At 38.3% G+C, this 21,316-nt stretch overlaps 1 pseudogene; it reads left to right on the forward strand.

Annotated features, from left to right (window-relative positions):
- Nucleotides 1-13,604: 13,604 nt before the first annotated feature.
- Nucleotides 13,605-15,942, forward strand: LOC102699117 (NLR family CARD domain-containing protein 3-like; annotated as a pseudogene).
- The last annotated feature ends 5,374 nt before the right edge of the window (nucleotides 15,943-21,316 follow it).

The raw sequence follows: 21,316 nt of genomic DNA on the forward strand, positions 1-21,316 counted from the left end.
GCTGTGTTGCTTTTACGCCAAACATATCGTTTTGCATTGTGGCCAAAAAGTTCGATTTTGGTTTCATCTGACCAGAGCACCTTCTTCCACATGTTTGGGGTGTCTCCCAGGCAACTTTTGGCAAACTTTAGATGAGACTTTTTATGGATATCTTTGAGAAATGGCTTTCTTCTTGCCACTCTTCCATAAAGGCCAGATTTGTGCAGTGTAAGACTGATTGTTGTCCTATGGACAGACTCTCCCACCTCAGCTGTAGTTCTCTGCAGTTCATCCAGAGTGATCATGGGCCTCTTGGCTGCATCTCTGATCAGTCTTCTACTTGTCTGAGCTGAAAGTTTAGAGGGACGGCCAGGTCTTGGTAGATTTGCAGTGGTCTGATACTCCTTCCATTTCAAGATGATCGCTTGCACAGTGCTCCTTGGGATGTTTGAAGCTTGGGAAATCTTTTTGTATCCAAATCCGGCTTTAAACTTCTCCACAACAGTATTACGGACCTGCCTGGTGTGTTCCTTGGTCTTCATGATGCTCTCTGCGCTTTCAACAGAACCTTGAGACTATCACAGAGCAGGTGCATTTATACAGAGACTTGATTACACACAGGTGGATTCTATTTATCACCATCAGTCATTTAGGACAACATTGGATCATTCAGAGATCCTCGCTGAACTTCTGGAGTGAGTTTGCTGCACTGAAAGTAAAGGGGCCGAATAATTTTGCACGCCCCACTTTTCATTTTTTTATTAGTTAAAAAAGTTTCAAAAATCCAATAGATTTCGTTCCACTTCACAATTGTGTCCCACTTGTTGGTGATTCTTCACATAAAATAAAAAAAATTATATCTTTATGTTTGAAGCCTGAAATGTGGCAAAAGGTTGAAAAGTTCAAGGGGGCCGAATACTTTCGCAAGGCACTGTATAGTTTGAAGAACTATAATTTAAGTGGACCAGAGAAAGATTTCAATAGGCAACTTAACTAAATACATGATCTCACCATGGGAAGGTCCAGAATAGTAAGAGATAAGAAGATTCCAGGTAAAAAACATTGCTGATTTATTATTTAGTGATTTCTGCACTGAAAAGAAGCTCAAGCTGTGAAACAATGTGTGACCTGCACTGTCTCCTACTGTGAAATACATGCCCGACAGCACTACATAGTCCCAGTGCTGCAGAGACACAGACTGGTGGACATAAGTGAAGACCAGGAGCCCAAACTGTGTCAGCAGCACCACAGAGCTCTGGAGCTGTTCTGTAAGACTGACCAGACTCTTATCTGTAGTGTTCAGTGCAGGAACACAGGGGCCATGACACCATCTTTATGTCTGAACCAGCACTGACACAGGTAAGAGACTTCATTTACTCAACTGCTAGCTGATATCAGACCTGTACTAAATATTGACACTCTTTACACCAGCTGATTAACAGTGAAACTAGAGATCTGGAGAGACCATTGTGACTGAATTAATACACACATTGTTGAGGGCAACTGGATGTCTGTGTGCTGTTTTATTTCACATGTAAAGTTGAAAAAAGTAGAGACCACAACTCAGTATTTCAGTACAGACAGATTGAGGGATGGTCTCTCATTTGTACTGTATAACTGTTGTCACTATGAATGTTGTCACTGAGTTTCTATAAAATCTTCAGATTTCTTGATTCCTTTGTACTCTGCCAATTTTACCTCTTCCTGAAGTCTCACCCCTCTCTCTGCTCTCTGTGTCCAGGATGTGAGGAGAGCTGTCACTGAACTGACAGAGGAACTTCAGGATTTCTGCACAGCAGAATTGCAGGAGACTGACCAAACAGGTTAGTATGTGAGAGTAAGTGTCTGTTTCTTTGGATTGTCCTTCTCCAGACAGGCACACATACTGTCTCACACATTGAGTTAGAGCAGGAAAGAGCAGGTCAGTGTGTGTGAGAGTGTGAAGGATTTTAATTTACTGTAACCAACAGAAATTGGAATAATTGTGAATTTACTTTGATGATAGTTATCAAACATAATATGTTTGATATTATGTCTCACACATAGGTTATAAATATACAGTATACAATTTATTGATACAATACCGAAATACATTATGTGTAACAAACCAACAAGAGTAAAAGAATATATTTGTGGATCGATCTGCTGTGATACACATTGTTGATCATTTAATCAGGGATTAAAAACAATAAATTACTACAAAATTAAAACATATACACTAATGTACTATTGTCTACCTTGTAGGTTATATCAGTCTCCTATATCATATATCAGATCTCATATATATATCTCATATATAAGATGATTTGTTTGATCCCAGATCCACTACAACTCAGCAAACACCTCAGTTGCTTTCTTGGTTTCAATGAATGTTGACACTAGATGCTGACCACTGTCTCAATCTATTCCTACACACTTCAACAGCCATATCAATACTATACAATGTACTATTCAGTATTTATACACAAAATAAAACACCTGAGTGAATGTATTTGATCATTTACTTTGTGTTTCCCAGACATGACTGCATTATGCGTTACTCACAATTTTCCACATAAAAGCACAAGAAGATACACAGATACATGTGTATGAAAACAGAATGAAACAGAGTAACATGGTGTCCTGTGGTGACTGTGTTATGTGTACTCTACGTTTATAACCCACAGAAGGAGTTCATCACACAAATTGTTCTTTACTTGTCTAAAGTAACTTAACTTAGTTACAGAAGACAACTTTCAGAAACGTTTTTTTTCTATGGAACTTATGGGAGGTTCTTACATAAAGCTAAATCTTACACAACAGAGGGAAAGCTAGTCCTTGTATCAGGTCTCCTCATAGTTTTCTTTGTTCAGGACTAAAAAGTTCAGGACTAAAAAGTTCAGGGGCTCCCAGTGCAACACATTTCTTTTAATTGTCACTTGCTAGAGGTTGTGACAAAGGGATAAATTGATCCATAAATTGGTTCATTTAAATGTGAACCAATTTTAGGTTTAAAACCTAAGGTGACTGTGACAGATTCCCTTTAGATGGTAGCTGAGCACCTGCACACATTAACCGGACACTGGATTTTGACTGGATATTTTGTATTCTAACCCTAATTCAGTCCCTAACTCTTTGCCTTCTTTAACTTTTTTGTACCTTACAAATGAGTAGCAGTGGAAAGAGACCTCAACTTGATTATTTTCATTTTGGCCTATCAGCCTACCCTGTCTTCTTTTTTAACCTGTTTTCTTTATTAACTCCAGTAGTTACCTTCTCCCAAATAGCTCACTCCCTGATGAGACCAAACTGAGGCACCATGTCTGCAGTACACAAATACATGAATAAATCATAATCATAATTAATCAGGTTAATTTTCACAACTTACAAGTTATCAATATTTTCTAAAACAAACTGAGAAAAAGGAACAGACAAAAAGCCTTTTTTCACTTTCATTAGTAAAGGCCTTTCTGATGTACTGTGGGTGCCTTCATCATAAACCAATAATAACAACTATCTCACAAACCTAAATATAACCTAAAAATCAAAAGCTGAGCAAAATATATACAATTAGATGTTGTATGCACTGAATAACAAGTTATGTACCTGCTAAACTGCTGCTAAACCAAACTCATTGTTATGTCAGTACCTTTCTTTAATTCTCTTTTATTACTTCCTTGTATTTCCTGTATGATTTTACATACATGAAATAAATCACTACTTTCTAGGGCAGGCCTCTTCTACGATGAGAACTGTGGTGTCTCATTGGTGCTGTGCTGTTCACCTTGTTCCGTGCTGTACATGGATTTCTGCTGGAATTCCTGTTGAAACTGCTACAGATTTGAGAGCATTTTCATCACCACATCTAACTCCTCTTAGTTTTTCCAGTTTGTTCATCTCTGCCTCCACAGCTGCTTCCAAGTCACTCACATCACAAACACTAAAGTAACCACTTTATTAAAGTAAGTACTGCTGCGTAATGAATAGGACCCCATTCAAATCAAATAAAACAGGATATAACAGTAAGACTTCCTTATTTTAAAGGAACAGGTAACAAAGCACCTCACAACGAAAAAGGCTCCACAGCCAAAACGTTGTGTTCCCTTTCTTTTCTTTTCAGCATGGAATAAACCCATTACCTGTTCCTTTGCAGCCTACAGATGCAGCCATTCAAAATGCGCGGTAAAAACCCGCGGTACGGTAACCTACCCACAAGCCACCGCGGGGCACCGGAGGGTACCGCAGGGCAAGTGATTGGCTGGCCAAAATGACCGACAGGGGCACTCGTGGTGCATTGGTTGGTAGTGCAAAGATTTAATCATTTAATGTCTTTACTGTGCACATTTTAATCCGCTTAGTTTTGAATATTTATATGGATTTTACCACTAAAGGGAAATTTTAGTAGCTGAGCATAAAAAGAAGAGGAGCATAACGCATCTGAAGGTCATAAACGATATTAATTTAAAACATTACTGTATGTATGTAAACTGTACTGTGTATGGCTGGTCTTGGTAGTTTAAAGAAAAAATACACACCAGTCTTCCATTTCTCCCTAAACATTTTAAGCATGAAAGTTTTATGAAACGGTACTCAAATATGCGATTGCTGTATAGAATGAATTTTAATTAAAAAAAATATTTAACACGAACATTAAGCTGTTTACATCTTCCGCCTGAGAACAGTCACCCGTTGCTACCCAACGCAGAATGGTGATTGGCTGACACCATCTGACACCCCTCTGATTGGAGAAAAAAGACGTGCTGGTTTGCTATACCAGGAAGAGGATTTCTTTCGATTCAAAACGTGTATTTTAAAAGTTTAAGAAGTAAAAACCTTACAGCGTACACAGATTTCTAAACTGATCAGGATCGTTATCTTTGTCTTATGCATAATAATGTTCACTGCTCTGTCCAGCAAATTAATAATAAACTTTATTTTATATAGCTTTTTAAACGAATAAGTAATTAGATTGCTCATAAACCTAATCACTTGCTTTTTCTTTTTATTTAGGCTCAGATTTCAACTATAGATCGTATTATTAATAACCATAATAACAACCAACCAACAAAAACAACCATATAAACATAATACCAACCAAAAACATAGATAACAACCACAATACAAAATCAAATAATCAAACCATTTTACACTCGCAAAGTCCTCCAATTATCATAATCCCGCCCCTTATGCAAAACCAAACCTTCCTCCCATCCCAGTTTATCCTGTTTATCATAAACAAAATCCACCTCAATTTTCAACATAAAGCATTACACAAAATCAATACCTCAACACTCCATACTCAACAACGATAATTCACAAACAGCCAGAACATGTAACTACACATTCCCAAACATACCTACTTTCCATAGCCCCGCCCCTTATGCAAAACCAACATCCCTCCCCTGTTCTCTCTCTCCCCTGGCGGTTGTAATTGTTTTTATTTTCAAATAAATTTTAGCAAAGTCATGTATTTTAAAAATCTTAAGATTTTTCTATATATGTCTTTAGTGGTTTCATTAGTGACAAAGGCTAAACTTTCTTGGAAAAATGTCTTTTATGTAAACTATGTTTGCTATTAATTCATTCAGGGCTAAAATATGTTCATTGTCTTCTAATGAAAGAAGGGTTCCTTTCGCCGTAGTCGGGAGCCTAGCCTTTAACTAGTAAGTACTGTATTTACTGGGTTTTTGAGGGGGGTGTCTTTCGCTGGAAATCTCGCCTCCTACTTTGAAAATACCCGTAAAACCGGTTCAATTCGTCACAGCCAGCACTCCTGCGGAGAGTTGGGTTGTACTTGCAGTGTATACAGTACACGCGTTATGCTCTTCGTTAATGTCTGTGAAGTTTTATTTAATCTCTGAGCCATACTGATTCTTCTGGAAGCCAGTTTCCGCCAGGGAGTAAAAAAAAAACACACTATGGTATTCTCTCCAATGCAGTGCAGTTAAAAACATACCTCTGATGCTGCTCCTAAATGAATATCGTTTATGACCATCAGAAGCTTTATGCTCCTTTTCTTTTTTCCAGTGGATTGAACAGGGAGAGGCATTTCATGATGTACTTTTCACTGATGAAACAACAGTGGCTCTGGAACAGTTTTCAACCAAGTCGTTTTATAAAAAGGGGAGATATGTACACGTTACTGAAGCTAAAAGTTTAGCCTTTGTCGCTAATGTAAACACTAAATAAAGACATATAGAAATCCCTACGTTACAGACTGTATATGGCTGGTATTGGTAGTTTAAAGAAAAAATACACACCAGTATTCCACTTTCTCCCTAAACATTTTTAGGATCAGAGTCTTACATGTGGTTATTTCGAAAACGTTTGTACGTGCTCCTTCTTACCATGTTACTGTTTACCGTTACTGACCATATTAAGTTTAAGTGCCTGTGGGCACTTTTCCTGTCCGTGGGGGGTGGACCGTCTTTCATTAGAAGGTTAGTCTGTTCTACTCTGAGAATGTAGTGGGGGTGAGAAGTGCCCGCGGTCATTTAATTAGTATTAAAATCTTAGTTATCTTTCTAGTTCACAGGTTTGCATGCATAATTTAATTTTGAAAGCCACTGAGACATCAGGTACTACTGTTGTATTTATGAAAAAGAAACAAAACAAAAAACATACTAACAACTGTGACATCCTACTCCTTAGTTAATACATTTTATTATTCATAAACAGTTAACATTGTTAGCAAAATATTTTTAATTATATTTAACCCTATTTTTTCTTTAGTTTTGTATTTAACTTATTATATGATAGTCAGACTTAATGTATATTAATGTATATTTGAACAATGAAAATATATTTTTACAAGATTTTACATTAAGCACTTAAAATTAATATGGTTAATAATAGTAAACTGTAACATGCTGTAACAAGATCGGTTAAACTCCGAAGAAAATCCTTTCAGAGAAAATGTTTCAGGTGTGAAGAACAAACCTGTTCCCACACACCCTGCCCCCACTACCATTAGAATATACACAAACATTTTAGCGTTTCATTCTGAGCAGAAGACCCTCACACCTGAAGAGTGCTGGCTGTGACGAATTAAACCGGTTTTACAGGTTTCAATCACAGATTGGGACTCAGTAAAGTAACACACAGCGCCACTGGATTTGATAATACTGTACCTAACCAAAATCCGCAATATGGAAACAGAACCTGTGTAATTGTTGATAGATGATGTACTCGTAACATTTTTTCAAGACGAACTACAACATTTAAAAAATGACTTGTATGTACTTGATATCTCTAATCAATCCACGGGTTCCAGCACAAAACGAAACTAAAACGCATACCATTTAGCGCTTCTTATTAGTTGCTCAAAAGTAATTTGACCGTATGAAATGCATAATATAAACCTAGAAACATATACGTGAGCAGTACTTAAGCACTGTAGTATCGGTGTTAAGACATACCTCTCAAATACTGTAAATCAAGTTAAAAATATCTCAAGACCGATTCTGGTCGTAATGAAACCATGTTTCGTGTATGTTTTCTTTTTCATCTTGAAATAACTCATTTCTAAATACCTTTTTCACTGTTAACATCTTGTAGCAACTTTGCGACAAAATATACACTCTGATAGTTCATCCTGCTACCAACATTAAATAAAACAAATCTTAAGATTTCTATATTTATGTCTTTATTTAGTGGTTTCATTCGAAGCTTACAATGTTTAGGGAGAAATGGAAAACTGGTGTGTATTTTTTTCTTTAAAGTACCGAGACCAGCCATATACTGTATGTTTATGTTAAGATTTCCCTTCAGTGGTAAAATTAGATATGAATATTCAATACTTAAACGGGCACAGTTAAGACATTAAATATACATATACATATTGTATACAGTACAGTTTGCATACGGTAATATGTTTATGTTACGCGATTAAAAAATAAATAAATAAAACCAAAAGGTCCAGCACCAGCTGGATTCGAACACACAACCTGCCAGTTGGTAGTCACGCACCTAGACCAGTAGGCTACAAGACAGCTCGCATAAGCAGGCAGGCGAAACAGCCCTCCCGCAGTACACGGATATAATCATACCGTTATTAAATTCTTGAGATACGCGATTCCATATTATATTCCCTTTAAATCAAATTCTAAAAGTATGCTTGTTGACTCCGGTATCACGTTAGTTAAAGACTTCGAAGCTTACAATGTTTAGGGAGGAATGGAATACTGGTGTGTATTTTTTTCTTTTCATGATAGGTGTCGCATTTTAAATCATTTTCGTAGTTAGAAATTATGAAACGCCCTGTTAAAAGCAAGGAAGTTTTTATGCCCGTTGAAGTAAAACAAAATGCCTGACAAAGTATGGCTTGGACAGATTCCAAGTGCTTGTACAAATGTGCTAAAGAAATTATACTTTGAGTATACAGCTTGTCCAAAGTCATCCATTATTAATACTATTAGTAATATCTTCAGTAAAGGCTTTGATGCATAAATATTTCTGATAAAGGTAGGTTGTGTACTTTTGTCCAACTGAGCAATCTTGCTTTCATAAAATATACCAACATTTGAATGACTGATGATTAACATGCTGTAATACACAGTTCAAAATTAAAGGCTCGAATGCTGTACATGAGAGGTTAAGCTCCCCCTGGCGGTTTTACAAGGCGACGCCGGATAGCTAGTCACGTGACACACGTGATACCGCGTGATACCCCGGTGGGCCTGTCGCGGTATGCCGTGAAATACCTCACCCATTTTGAATGGCTGCATCTGTATGCATGCTGACAGAGCTACCTACTTGAACTACTTTCTTATTTTAATTCTCAATATGCACATAATGGAAGTTCCACAAATGAAATCTCAGAGAAGAAAAGAGTTTCCATTTTTTAATTCATTTCTAATGGCAGGTGGCTAAGTATTCTTCCACCTACAGTAACTCAAAGAAATTGACTTTAGGTTACATTTGAGGGAGGGGATCCATATTAATGAAATCCATATTAATTAGCACAGCATGATTAGTGTAGGAAAGCACTAATGGGTCAATTAACATTAAATACTGTACCAACTTAATATTTGTTGTTTTAATATGTTGTAATCCATGTGTAGGATAATAGTGTTATATAGTGTTTGGTTTTTCTGTTCCAGTATCTAATGGTTTCAGTAAATTTAATCACATCACTACAGTGGATAACTATTTAAATATTTTTTTAATAGTGAATTGCTATGTGTATTATAGCGTGTATAGCTATTCTCACAATTCCTCTGTCAACATCTTGAACTAATTCATGCAAGATGGGAAAGAACCAGGAAATAACCTCTCTGTGTAAACTTATGAAAGGGTGGGTCTATGAAGCTGTAAGAGTGCAAGACTTAAAATTAATCAGCAGCTATATCACTCTGCAACTGACAAGTGGCAACCCACTTAAGCCAACCAGGTGTGAGCCTGGCCAGTACCTGGATAGGAGACTGTCACATCATCCAGGTGGGTTCTACACATTGGTGTTGTTTGAGGAGCACATTAACTTTAAATTGCTCAGTGTTCAGAGTGTACAGGAAATCAGTGATATTTACTGTAAATGTGAAGATTATTATTATAAACTACTGAGACACTGACTGAGGACACCTGGGTCCATCTGTTTTGATTGTTTCTCATTATTGCAAACCTATACACCTCAGTATCAAAGGGCACAGGTGACTCTATAAAAAAGTGATCATCATATTACACTGTCAGGATTTCTTCTGAAGTCTCACAGCAGACTGTACCTTTATCACGTGTTCTGTCTGTTTTAGGGTGGATGCAGACACTGAAAGACAAACACAAGGAAGTCTTGAAGAGGAAGTTTGAAGTTGTGTCTGAGGGAATTGCTAAGCCAGGAGAGCAGACCCTCCTTGATGATGTCTATACACATGCATGGAAAACTGAGGGCAACTGTGCTGAGGTCAATCATGGACATGAGGCCAGGCAGGTAGAGACAATCTCCAAAATCACAAAATCAGAGATCCGCTCCATCAAGTGCAGCGATATTTTCAAGCCACTGCCAGGACAGAGTGAATCCATCAGGACTGTACTGATGGCGTAACAAGATGGCGGCGCGCATGGATGCAGCGGCTTCATTAGCTCTCAAACAATGCTGCTTTTTGTTCGTTATTCTTATGTTTTTTATCATGTTATTTACTCAAAACACTGAAGCTTACTCCTCCTACAACTGGAAAACATTACTGGACATCAGAAACAACTGCAGGGATTTCTCCTTTAGTTCACTCGACCTGGATTACATCAGCTCGTCCATCCTCTACACCGCAGACCCGGAAGCCGCGGAGCCACCTGACCGTGACCGCCGGGAGAGGAGACGGCACAAGCGGTGCGAGCGCAAACAGAAACGCGGTAAGAGAGCCGTGCTGTAAATAAGACTAAAAGAACAGCGGAACAGACCACCTATACCCAGCCTGTTCCTCGCTAACGTACGGTCCCTACACAACAAACTAGACGAAATAAAACTCAGGCTCACTACTCGCCAGGAAATATAAGACTGCTGCACTCTTGTGTTTACGGAAACGTGGCTTCACAACAACATACATTCAGCTGGATGATTTTTTAACTCTCTGATCGGACAGAACAGCCGCCTCTGGTAAAAATAAAGGAGGAGGTCTGTGTATTTATGTCAACCAAGCATGGTGCAGAGATACTACAGAAATCGCGATCCACTGCTCACCCGACTTAGAATATTTCATGGTAAAATGCAGACCCTTCTACCTACCTAGGGAATTCACGTTGGTCATTATTACCGCTGTATACATACCTCCTAACGCTAATGCTAAGGAAGCAGTCAAAATGCTATCCAAAGCTTTTAGTAAACAAGAATAAGCACACCCTGATGGTGTTTTTATTATTGCAGGCAATTTTAATCAGGGAAATCTGAAATCAGTTCTGCCTAGCTACAACCAACATGTTGACTGCCCCACCAGGGGAAACAACACACTTGACCTTGTTTATACTAATGTACCCGGTGCTTACAAAGCAGTACCTCACCCCCCTCTTGGACAATCTGACCACATCTCCCTGTTCCTACTCCCAGCCTACAGACGACTTCTCAAAAGCACCAAGGCTCCAGTTATAACTGTAAAAACATGGACCAAAGAGGCAGAATCAATGCTTCATTACTGTTTTGAGTGCACAGACTGGAGTGTGTTCAAAGATGCAGCCTTCCATGGATCCCACACCGATATTGACATGTATGCATCAGCAGTCACTAGCTAAGTCAGCAAATGTGCTGATGATGTGGTGAGCGTTAAAAAGATATGCAAACTCCCGAATCAAAAACCTTGGATGAACACTGAGATCCGCTCCCGTGATGCAGCCTTCAAATCTGGTAATGAGGAAGAACTGAGAGGGGCAAGGAAAAGAATTAAGAGCTGGCATAAAATCTGCCAAGAAACAGTACAAATCCCAGATAGAACACCACTACAACACCAACGCTAACCCACGACGCATGTGGCAAGACATAAATACAATCTCAAGCTACAAGAGCAAAACAAGCCCTGTGATGGCTACTGGCCCCTCTCTTCCAAACAAGCTTAACACCTTCTACGCACGCTTCGAAGCTCAAAACCCTGAACCAACGACCTGGACCACTGACTCCCCTGCTACCCCACCCCCCACACTATCCAAGCTAGATGCGTGGAAATCACTAAGTAGAGTGAACACACCTAAAACTGCTGGACCTGATGGTATCCCTGGCCTGGTACTCAGAACATGTGCCTGGCAGATAGCTGATGTCTGTACCGACATCTTCAACCTGTCTTTGGCCCAGGCCACTGTACCTAGCTGCTTCAAGATGACCACCATCGTGCCAGTACCGAAAAAATCAGCCCCCACATGCTTGAACAACTACTGCCCTATTGCACTCACCCCCATCATAATGAAGTGCTTTGGAAAACTACTTATTCTACACATTAAAGCCAGCATTCCAAAAACACTACATCCTCTCCAGTTTGCCTATCGCACAAACCGCTCCACAGAGGATGCAATCTCTATAGCTTTACACACCACACTAACCCACCTGGATAAAAGGAACACCTATACAAGAATGCTGTTCATTGACTTTAGCTCAGCATTTAACACCATCATAGCCATAAAACTTTCTACCAAACTCAGGGCTCTAGGTTTAGATACAACCCACTGCAGCTGGATCCTAGACTTCCTCACCACCAGCAGACTCCAGACTGTCAGGATTGGCAACCTCACCTCCAACACACTCACCTTTAACACCGGTGCCCCTCAGGGCTGTGTGCTCAGCCCACTGCTTTACTCCCTGTTCACCCACGACTGTATTGCCAATTTCGGCACAAACACCATCATCAAGTATGCTGACAATACCACAGTCTTGGGCCTGATCACTGACAATGATGAGACTGCCTACAGGGAGGAGATAAAACAACTTGCAGACTGGTGCCGAACCAACAACCTATGTTTCAACATCAGCAAAGCCAAAGAGCTGATTGTTGACTTCAGAAGACAAGGAAAAGTTCACTCCCCCATCTACATAGAAGGGTCTGCGGTGGAGATGGTGAATAACTTCAAATTCCTAGGTGTTCACATCTCTAAGGACCTTACATGGACACTGAACACCTCCAGTCTCATCAAGAAGGCACAACAGTGGCTGTACTTCCTGAGAAGGCTGAAGAAAATACACCTACATCCACAGATCCTCACCAACTTCTACAGATATATACGGTGGAGAGCATACTGACCAGCTGCATCACAGTCTGGTATGGCAACTGCACCGCATCCGACCGTAAGGCACTGCAGCGGGTGGTCAAAACTGCCCAACACATCATCGGCAGTGCCTTACCATCCATCCAGGAAATATACAACACCAGGAGTCTGAAAAAAGCCACCAAAATTATGTCTGACCCCACTCACCCCAGTCATAACTTGTTTGTTCCCCTACCATCTGGCAGAAGGTTCCGGTCACTCCAGTCACACACAACTAGACTCCAAAATTACTTCTTCCCCAGAGCTGTCAAGTTCGTGACGCCCCCACTCCCTCCCACCATATTATGATCTCTCCTAATGTCTTCCTGTACCCACAATGACTGTACTCCCACACTACTACACACACATGTAAGCCGAAATTGTACTGTCTCCTCGATAGCCCAGTAAAACTGTACCGGTCGTAATAATATATAATATTTATTAATTAACCATACTATTTTTAACCATTCTATTTTTCCACTGTTCCAAAAATTACCTTGCACTGTTTTTGTCCTGTTATATTTTCTCTGCGAAATTTTGCACAGTGTTGATTACTTGATTACATGTTATTTATGTTATGTTATTACATGTTACTGTTATTGCTATTATGTTACTGTTTATTGTCTTATCTTCTGTCCTATTTATATAATGCACCTGAGTGACTAATGAGAAACACTTTTCATTATACTATGCACCTATGTAAGTTTAATGACAATAAAGTTGAATTGAATTGAATGACGGGAGTGGCTGGCATCGGAAAAACATTCTCTGTGCAGACATTTATCCTTGACTGGGCTACTGGAAAAGACAACCAGGACTTTGACTTTATATTTTTTCTTCCATTCTGTGAAATTAACTTGATCCAAGCAGAAATGAGTTTACAGGACCTAATTCAATGTTTCTGTCCAGAAATAAAATCCCTTGATAAGATTTTGGATTGCTGCAAAATCCTTTTCATTTTTGATGGTGTGGATGAAAGCAGACATCCTTTTAACTTTGAAACAAACCAGATCTGGTCTGATCTGAAAATCATTGGATATGTTGTTAACAAACCTCATCAAGGGAAACTTTCCCATTAACACCTCCATCTGGATTACTTCCAGGCCGGCTGCAGCAGGTTTGATCCCTCCAGAGCTCATCAGCAGGGTGACAGAGGTCCAAAGGTTTGATGACAAGCAGAAGGAAGAGTATATCAGAAAAAATTGTAAGAACAGAACTCTAGCAAACAGAATTATTTCACTTATAAAGACACTGAGGAGTCTTTACATGTTGTGCTATATTCCTGTTTTGTGCTGGATTGTAGTTACTGTTCTGGAGCACACATTGGAAAAGAACAGTGAAGAGAGTCCAAAGACATTGACAGATCTCTATACAAACTTTCTACTTGTGTTACTGACAGCAAGGAAGGGAAAGAGAAGAAAGAAAATATCCTCAAATCAAATCAAGAAGCAATTCTGAAGGTGGGAAACCTGGCGTTTGAAAGTCTGGAGAAAAACATCACTGTGTTCTATGAAAAAGATCTGTGAGAATATGGCATCAATATCAACAACTCTTCTCTTTACTCAGGGGTATGCAAGGATATATTCAAACAAGATTCCGTCTTATTTGAAGAAAAGGTGTACAGCTTTTTACACCTGACAGTCCAGGAATATTTTGCAGCTCTGTATGTTTTTGGATCTTATCACAACAACTATTTTAACCCACTAAAGAAAAAAATATAAGGATTCCACTTTAAAAAGAAAACCGAAGCTCACTTTGAATAAAAATGCTCTGGAAAGAGCCATCCAGAGCAGTAATGGCCACCTTGACTTTTTTGTCCGATTCCTTCTGGGAACTGAAATGGAGAACAACCAGAAGCTTTTGAAGGGATTTCTGTCACACTCACAAGATTACCCCAGTGATATCCAGAAAACAGCAGAACATATCAAGAAACGAATTAAAAAAACTTCCTCTCCTGAAAGATGCATGAACCTTTTCCACTGCCTGAGTGAACTGAAGGACCAGTTTTTACTGGATGAGTTCAATGTGACTCTGGATGCAGTAAAGCATTCAGGACAAAGCCTCTCACCTTCCCAGTGTTCAGCACTCGCCTATTTCTCTCTGCTGTCTGAGAAAGAGATTGATGTTTTTGACATGAGTAAATACGCCACATCAGAGGAGTGTGTATACCTGTGGCAAAGATAACGACAACTCTTTGGGAAGTACCTCACATTTACTTCACACATTGCACATCAAGATAAGATGATGAGTCAAACTGTCCCTGTGAGGGGACGTCTCGTTAGCTGCTCAATGGAGTAGACATGTTCATCCTCTGCTCTAGCACACTTTCATTTTTTACTATTAAAACCCAGAATTATTTGAACAATTCTTGTATTATTATTATTGACTCCACTGTATTTAACAGAATGTCTGAACCTAAAGCTAGATACTCAGAAGCTCCAGCAGAAGGAGACTAACCAAACTGCAGCTTCTGTTTTCTTTGGATGATATAGCTGCAGCTACAATGGCAGCTGTATTGCCTTTTTTATGCTGACATTCAAACCTAAATCCACTCAGTTGTCTGTAAACTTGCAGGGCCAGCATCTTCTCGTCCTGCAACACACAGCCAAAAACACAGTTTATTGTTGTCATGGACAAACTGCTCCTGTAGTTTTAGCTCTAGTTTTTGTATAACCGAGAAGAGCAAATTTGTACTCCTCTTTTCCAAACAAAAAAAAAAAGACAAAGATCTTTTAGACTGCAGTTCTTATCTCCTCTCTGTTGTGATGGTAAGGTATTGACCAAAGTACTGGTGTGAAAGTTGAGGTTGAGGTTGAGGTCCACTCAGTTATTTTGCCATACCAAACAGGATTCCTTAAGGTCTTTATTTTAATCTGAGGCTTTTGTGTCCAAGTCCATGTCCATGGGATGATGTCCAGGTTATTCATAATCTGATTCAGAGAAAGCACTTGACCAGGTGGAGTGACATTATTTATTTGTTTAATCTGGGACTCTGGAAAATTTGAGTTTGGTCCAGACTTTATCTCTTGTATTAGAGTGCTTTATAGCTCTCTTAATGCCTTGATCTGAATTCATCATTTATCCTGCAATTACAGTACGTTTATCTATTCAATGGCACAAGACAGGGTTGCCTTGTCGGCCTTATTTTTAGGTTTGTAGAGGGGGTGAGAGATTGAAGGGTTGGTGAAGAGCAAGATCTAGCTAGAATTCCTGAAGTAAAATTGTGGAAATAAATAATAATAATCTAAAATAATAAACAATTTTGTTTGAAGAGGTCTGTTGTTTTCACAATGAGACGTGAGTCTTTGAGTCAAAGTCTCTTTTTGTTTCCCTTTTCCCATCACGTGTATCTCTGTTTCTCCCTTTTGGATCCTAAAATTTTATAATCATTCTCATTTCACCCGTGGACTCTAAGATGGGTATAGACGTGACGTGTATTATTTCCTAGGTGGGAAAGACTGGTGATTTCTTTTTTTTTATTGTTTCTATAGTGATGTTAAGACATACAATATTCCTCTTTTCACATACTGCACGTCAAAAAAGGAAACAAAAATACAAAACAAAAAAAGAAGGGAGGCATATAGAAAGTCAAGAAACTAGTTGATCATTTTTCTTGTCTGTGGCATCTTTGTTACTGTCCCACTATCAAGAGACTCAAAATGTAGTCCTTCACATTTTGACCATCTTTTTTTAAAAACACATTGCTGATTTCTAATTCTGTGGGTAAATTTCATTCATAGTCTTGATCATACCACGTTTGAACACTAGGTCTAACTTTAGGTAGCAGGTTTAACACTAGGTCTGGCTATAACCAGTTTCTACTGATTTGCGTAATGGATGCTAAATACTATTATAGTTATTAGAATAGAATTAATAAATACAATAATTATTATTATATAAATGTTTAATAATTATTATATAATAATTATTAAGAAATCAAGATATTTCTGCCTCTGAAGGCAGTTTATCTATTGTTTGTTCCTGAATAAAAAGTTTTCAGTTTTGATATAATGAGGAAATCTATTTTTATTTCCTCAAGAAATTCCTTCCACAACTTATTTTCATACCACAGCCATTCAGAATACGCATTAGAACTCATTGCAGCAATAACCTAGGGCTCAGTAATTCTATGTGATCCAATGGCTACAGACAATAAATATTGTAGGTGCTACTTGTGGTACATTAGATAATGTGAAATGTGAAAATACTCATTTGGAAACCCACTTTAAAGGGAATATTAATATGAAAACATGTAATTAAAGGGAAATCTGAGTAAAATAAAAATAAGTGTCTGAACATTATGAACAATATTAATTTATCGATATAACTATACAGTATTTATATACTGTAACTGAAAGTGGTAGTGTATTCCACTTTCTTAGTAAACATAGGCATCCAATTCTTTAACTCATTTACTTGTGGTTATTTTGGAAATGCTTTCACATGTTCATTTTAACTACATTTTGCCGTTGTTATTGTTGTACTAGAAAATGAAACGCTCATAGTTTGAAATGTACAGGGATAAAATGTTTGCCTACCACTTACAGTAGCAGGTCACATGCTTGCTTTCTGGACAATTAACAAGTTTTATTTTTAACAATGACATTTTTTTCTCTAATTATAAAATATATGTATGTTATTTTGATATTTTTATTATTATTTTATATATCACAGTATGTTATATAATATTAACATAATATGAATAAATTAATGACATGAATGAGTTAGCAAACATGAATACTGTCAATGGTGGGAGTAAAAAACTGATCTATTGGTTTACAACAACCCTTAAGCTAAAATTGCAATTGAAGTTTGTCTATGCAGTATATTGTGTACAGTGTATTTTCTTTTAAAAACTAATAACTAAACTTGCTACATATAATATATTTGTATAATAAAAATCTAGAATAATTAAGAAGAATTAATTAAGAGAATAAACAACAAAAAGTAACACCCATGTCTGATAATCTGTGATCTCTCTCCTTCACCTTCTTTCCTCCTTTGTGGACGACAAACTCTGCAGAGTGAGAAATGTGAAAAGATGAGGAGGAGTATGACAAACTAGAGTATAAGTTATAATTTACCTGACCATCATGTTCTTAAGTATGAATATACATTTACAGATTTATACAGTTTAAACCTGAAGAGCAGGATTAGGTACAAATGATTGGAAAAAAAACTGTGTAATCGATGGTAAATGAATGATTACCAGAGCAAAGTAGTATCAAAATGAGCAAGGAAAGTTGTCGAGTTAAAGAATTTCCCTAAAGTAATATCCATAGATATCCAGCCACTCTTGCAGACTGCCTTCATCTATATTCAATTATTTTAATATACATATATATTATTTGTACATATTAATATTTCCCCTTAGCAGGCAGTAGCCACTAGTTCACTGTGCCCGCTAGGGTATTGGAACAGACAGATAGCACACAGGCATTGCTTATATCTTAGGAACTTCAATTCGTACAAAATCCACTGGGCAACTTCCTGACATCTGAATCACATATCTCATTATGTGCTTTTCTTCTTTATTTTCTTACAGCAAATCATTTTGGGATGCCACTTTTAAAGACGCATATAAAATAAACATTTATGACTGGTGAATTAAAGCAAATTAAAATTAATTAAAAACGTCTCATATAATGGTACTTGGGACTAGACTAGGGATTGCCTTATTTTATTTTTCGACTGACATAAAGAAAAAAGTGAAGTTGGAAGAAATATAAAATATAAAGTGGTTAGAAAATGGAAGGGTGGGTGTATGCAAATACAATGTGGAAGACATTATCTTCATATGTTGTTTAACATATGAAACATTTTAAATATAACTGAAGTATGTGTGTGTGAAATGATAGTTTTTACATTTTGATATGGAGATTTGTTTTTTATTAACTGCTTTCATTAAGGCAACTTAATACAATGTACAGTGGTGATTGTAACAAAATGTAATTCAATTTCCTGGTACTTTTCCATGTTTGAAAGTACTCTTTAATGCAGAAAAATGCTCATTCTAAGATTTAAAAAAAAAAAGATGACAGCTTAAATGTTCTTTAAATCAACTGTTTACAATGGACACAATAAGAAACCGATTACTTCTTCAGTTTTTTAAAAACTATTGACACAGCTATGAATTACTATAATATATTCATTTTATTTAAATTTCTTCAATTAAAATGTTATTTATTAAACTTATTTATTCACTTTTATTGCTTTATTAAATAACTTACAGTTCTCCCTGCCGTTTTATTCACGGGACTTACATGACTCTTATCAAAATCACCTTATACCTTGAAGAGGCACTACAGTATATTGATTTAAAATCTGGAAAAGTACTGATGGAGATCTATCTGGATATATTACTTGTATACAATAGGTCGCCTGCACACAGGGACAACTTACATTCTCCTTTTGCTATATAAACTCCTGAAATAGACAGTTCAACACTTAGTGACAATTTCTTCTTATCTTACTTCTTCCTTCTGGATCCCAACATTTTAAGCAGATATTATCATCCTCATCCTTGGGCATTCAAAGACAGGTGCAGACATGATGTTGTATATTATTGGTTAGTTGTGTGTGCTTCTGTCGTTTTGTCTACAGGATGGTGAAATGTGGACTGACATTTCACCATCCTGTGTGAAGATCTGGTCTCTGCTCTTCAGTCTCAGTACTCCACTCTGGAAGAGCTGGATCTGAGTGAGAACAACCTGGGGGATTCAGGAATTAAACTGTTGTCTGCAGCTCTGAGGGATTCCAAATCTAAATTAGAAACATTAAGGTAAGTGAACTGGTGATTTCTATTTTATTGTTTTTTGTTGTTATGGTGAGACACACAACATTCTCTTTTTAACATGCATCACAAAAGAAGAGAGAGAGTAGAGTAGAGTTTATTGTCATATGCACAAGTGCAATTAAATGCTTTGCATGTACTGTATGCATGTATGCTCCTATACAAAGACATCAAGGAAACACCAAAACACCAAAAACAAAAACAGAACAGCGGCAGCAACAACAACAAGTTAAATAACATGCATCTTAAAGAAAAAAAAAACATCAGTGTGAGCCACTGAAAGAGGTAAACTGAAAAGTTGAGGGAAGAAGCTATCTCTGAGTGTAGACGTTTGTGCCTTTATGCTCCTATAACGCTGACCAGAGGGAAAGGAGGAGAAAAGTGAAGATCCATGATGACTGGTGTCCTTAACGATACTTCCAGCCTTCCTAGGGCAGCAAATAGTAAAAATGTCTGAAATAGAGGGGAGCTGTACTCCAGTGATGGACTAGGCTGACCTGACAACCCCCTGTAATGCCTTCCGGTCAGAAAATGGGCTGCTGCCAAACCACTCTGAAATACCACATGTGAGCACACTCTCAATAGCGCACCTGTAAAATGTGGTAAGGACGGTTGAAGACAGTCCAAATGTTTTCAATTGTCTGAGGAAGTAAAGGTGCTGCAGTGCCTTCTTTGTAGCTCCAGTTACATGTTTGGACCATGTTAGGTCATTAGCGATGAAGGTACCCAGGAACTTGAAGCTGCTAACCATCTCAATAGCCACCCCATTGATGTGAACAGGGGTGTGGTCCCCACCATGCTTTCTAAAATCAATAGTCAGCTCTTTGGTTTTGCTAACATTGAGGGAGAGGTCATTGTCAAGGCTCCACTCCACCAGGTTCCTGACCTCATCCCTGTAGGCTGTCTCATCATTAGCAGGGATTTGGCTGTAGGGAAAACCGGTTCAGGGACGCCAAATATGTAATCATAGTGGCTCTCTGAAGGCACCAGTTCTGTAGGGTTTGGGCATTTACTGAGACAATTATTAATTGTAGCAGTAAATCACAAAGTTGATTCTTTTGATGGCTTTAGAATCCAACCATGCGACATAACTCAAACAACGCGCACACACAGGTACTAATACACGAGGATACATTTATTAATACATGGAATATGCATATAAACCTAACAGATCTTATCGAGAGGGTTATCAGAATACAAAAGATATATATTCAGTCAGTTACGAAGAGTTACACATCAAGAGGACATACGTTCAGTATATCGTTCATTAAGACCGTTTCGTAAAGTGAACTTGGTTACACTTCTACATTAGATACTCAAACAAGTACATAACTCTTAGGAATTAAATTGATATCAACTGGTTTGGATAACAATTGAATTGAAGTTGAATACTCATCCAATCTTTGGGGATTCAGATCTCCTGCGGGCACAAAGAAACAGTTGCAGGCTGTTGCTGTCCAATCCGCGCTCTCTGGCTCCGTGCCAGGCTGTGCTGTGCGGCTTGCGACGGTGCGCTGCTGATGCTCATTGTTGGCTTTAACTAGCAAAGTTTGTGCACAGGAGAAAAGATGACTGTGGGTCCCAGCAAGTCAGGAAGAGGACCGGTTCGTTCCTGATGAGGAGCTAGTTCTGAATAGTGATTCAGCTTTCCACAGTTCCGACCTGTTCACGAGGCCTGCTGCTGGTTACTCTCTGGCAACCTCCACTCTAGACTCTTAGAACAAAGGAAAGTTCTGGCACTCGGACACACTGGCCGTTCCGTGGTTGTCCGGGCTGAGTCTCAGGATGGTCAGGAGGCGCGCTGCGAGAATGTCCTGCCCTTGGGAGCCTTCTGCTCCTGGGCCGTCCTGCCCT

This window comes from Lepisosteus oculatus, chromosome 18, assembly GCF_040954835.1.
Source record: "Lepisosteus oculatus isolate fLepOcu1 chromosome 18, fLepOcu1.hap2, whole genome shotgun sequence".
Taxonomy (NCBI): Eukaryota; Metazoa; Chordata; class Actinopteri; order Semionotiformes; family Lepisosteidae; genus Lepisosteus; species Lepisosteus oculatus.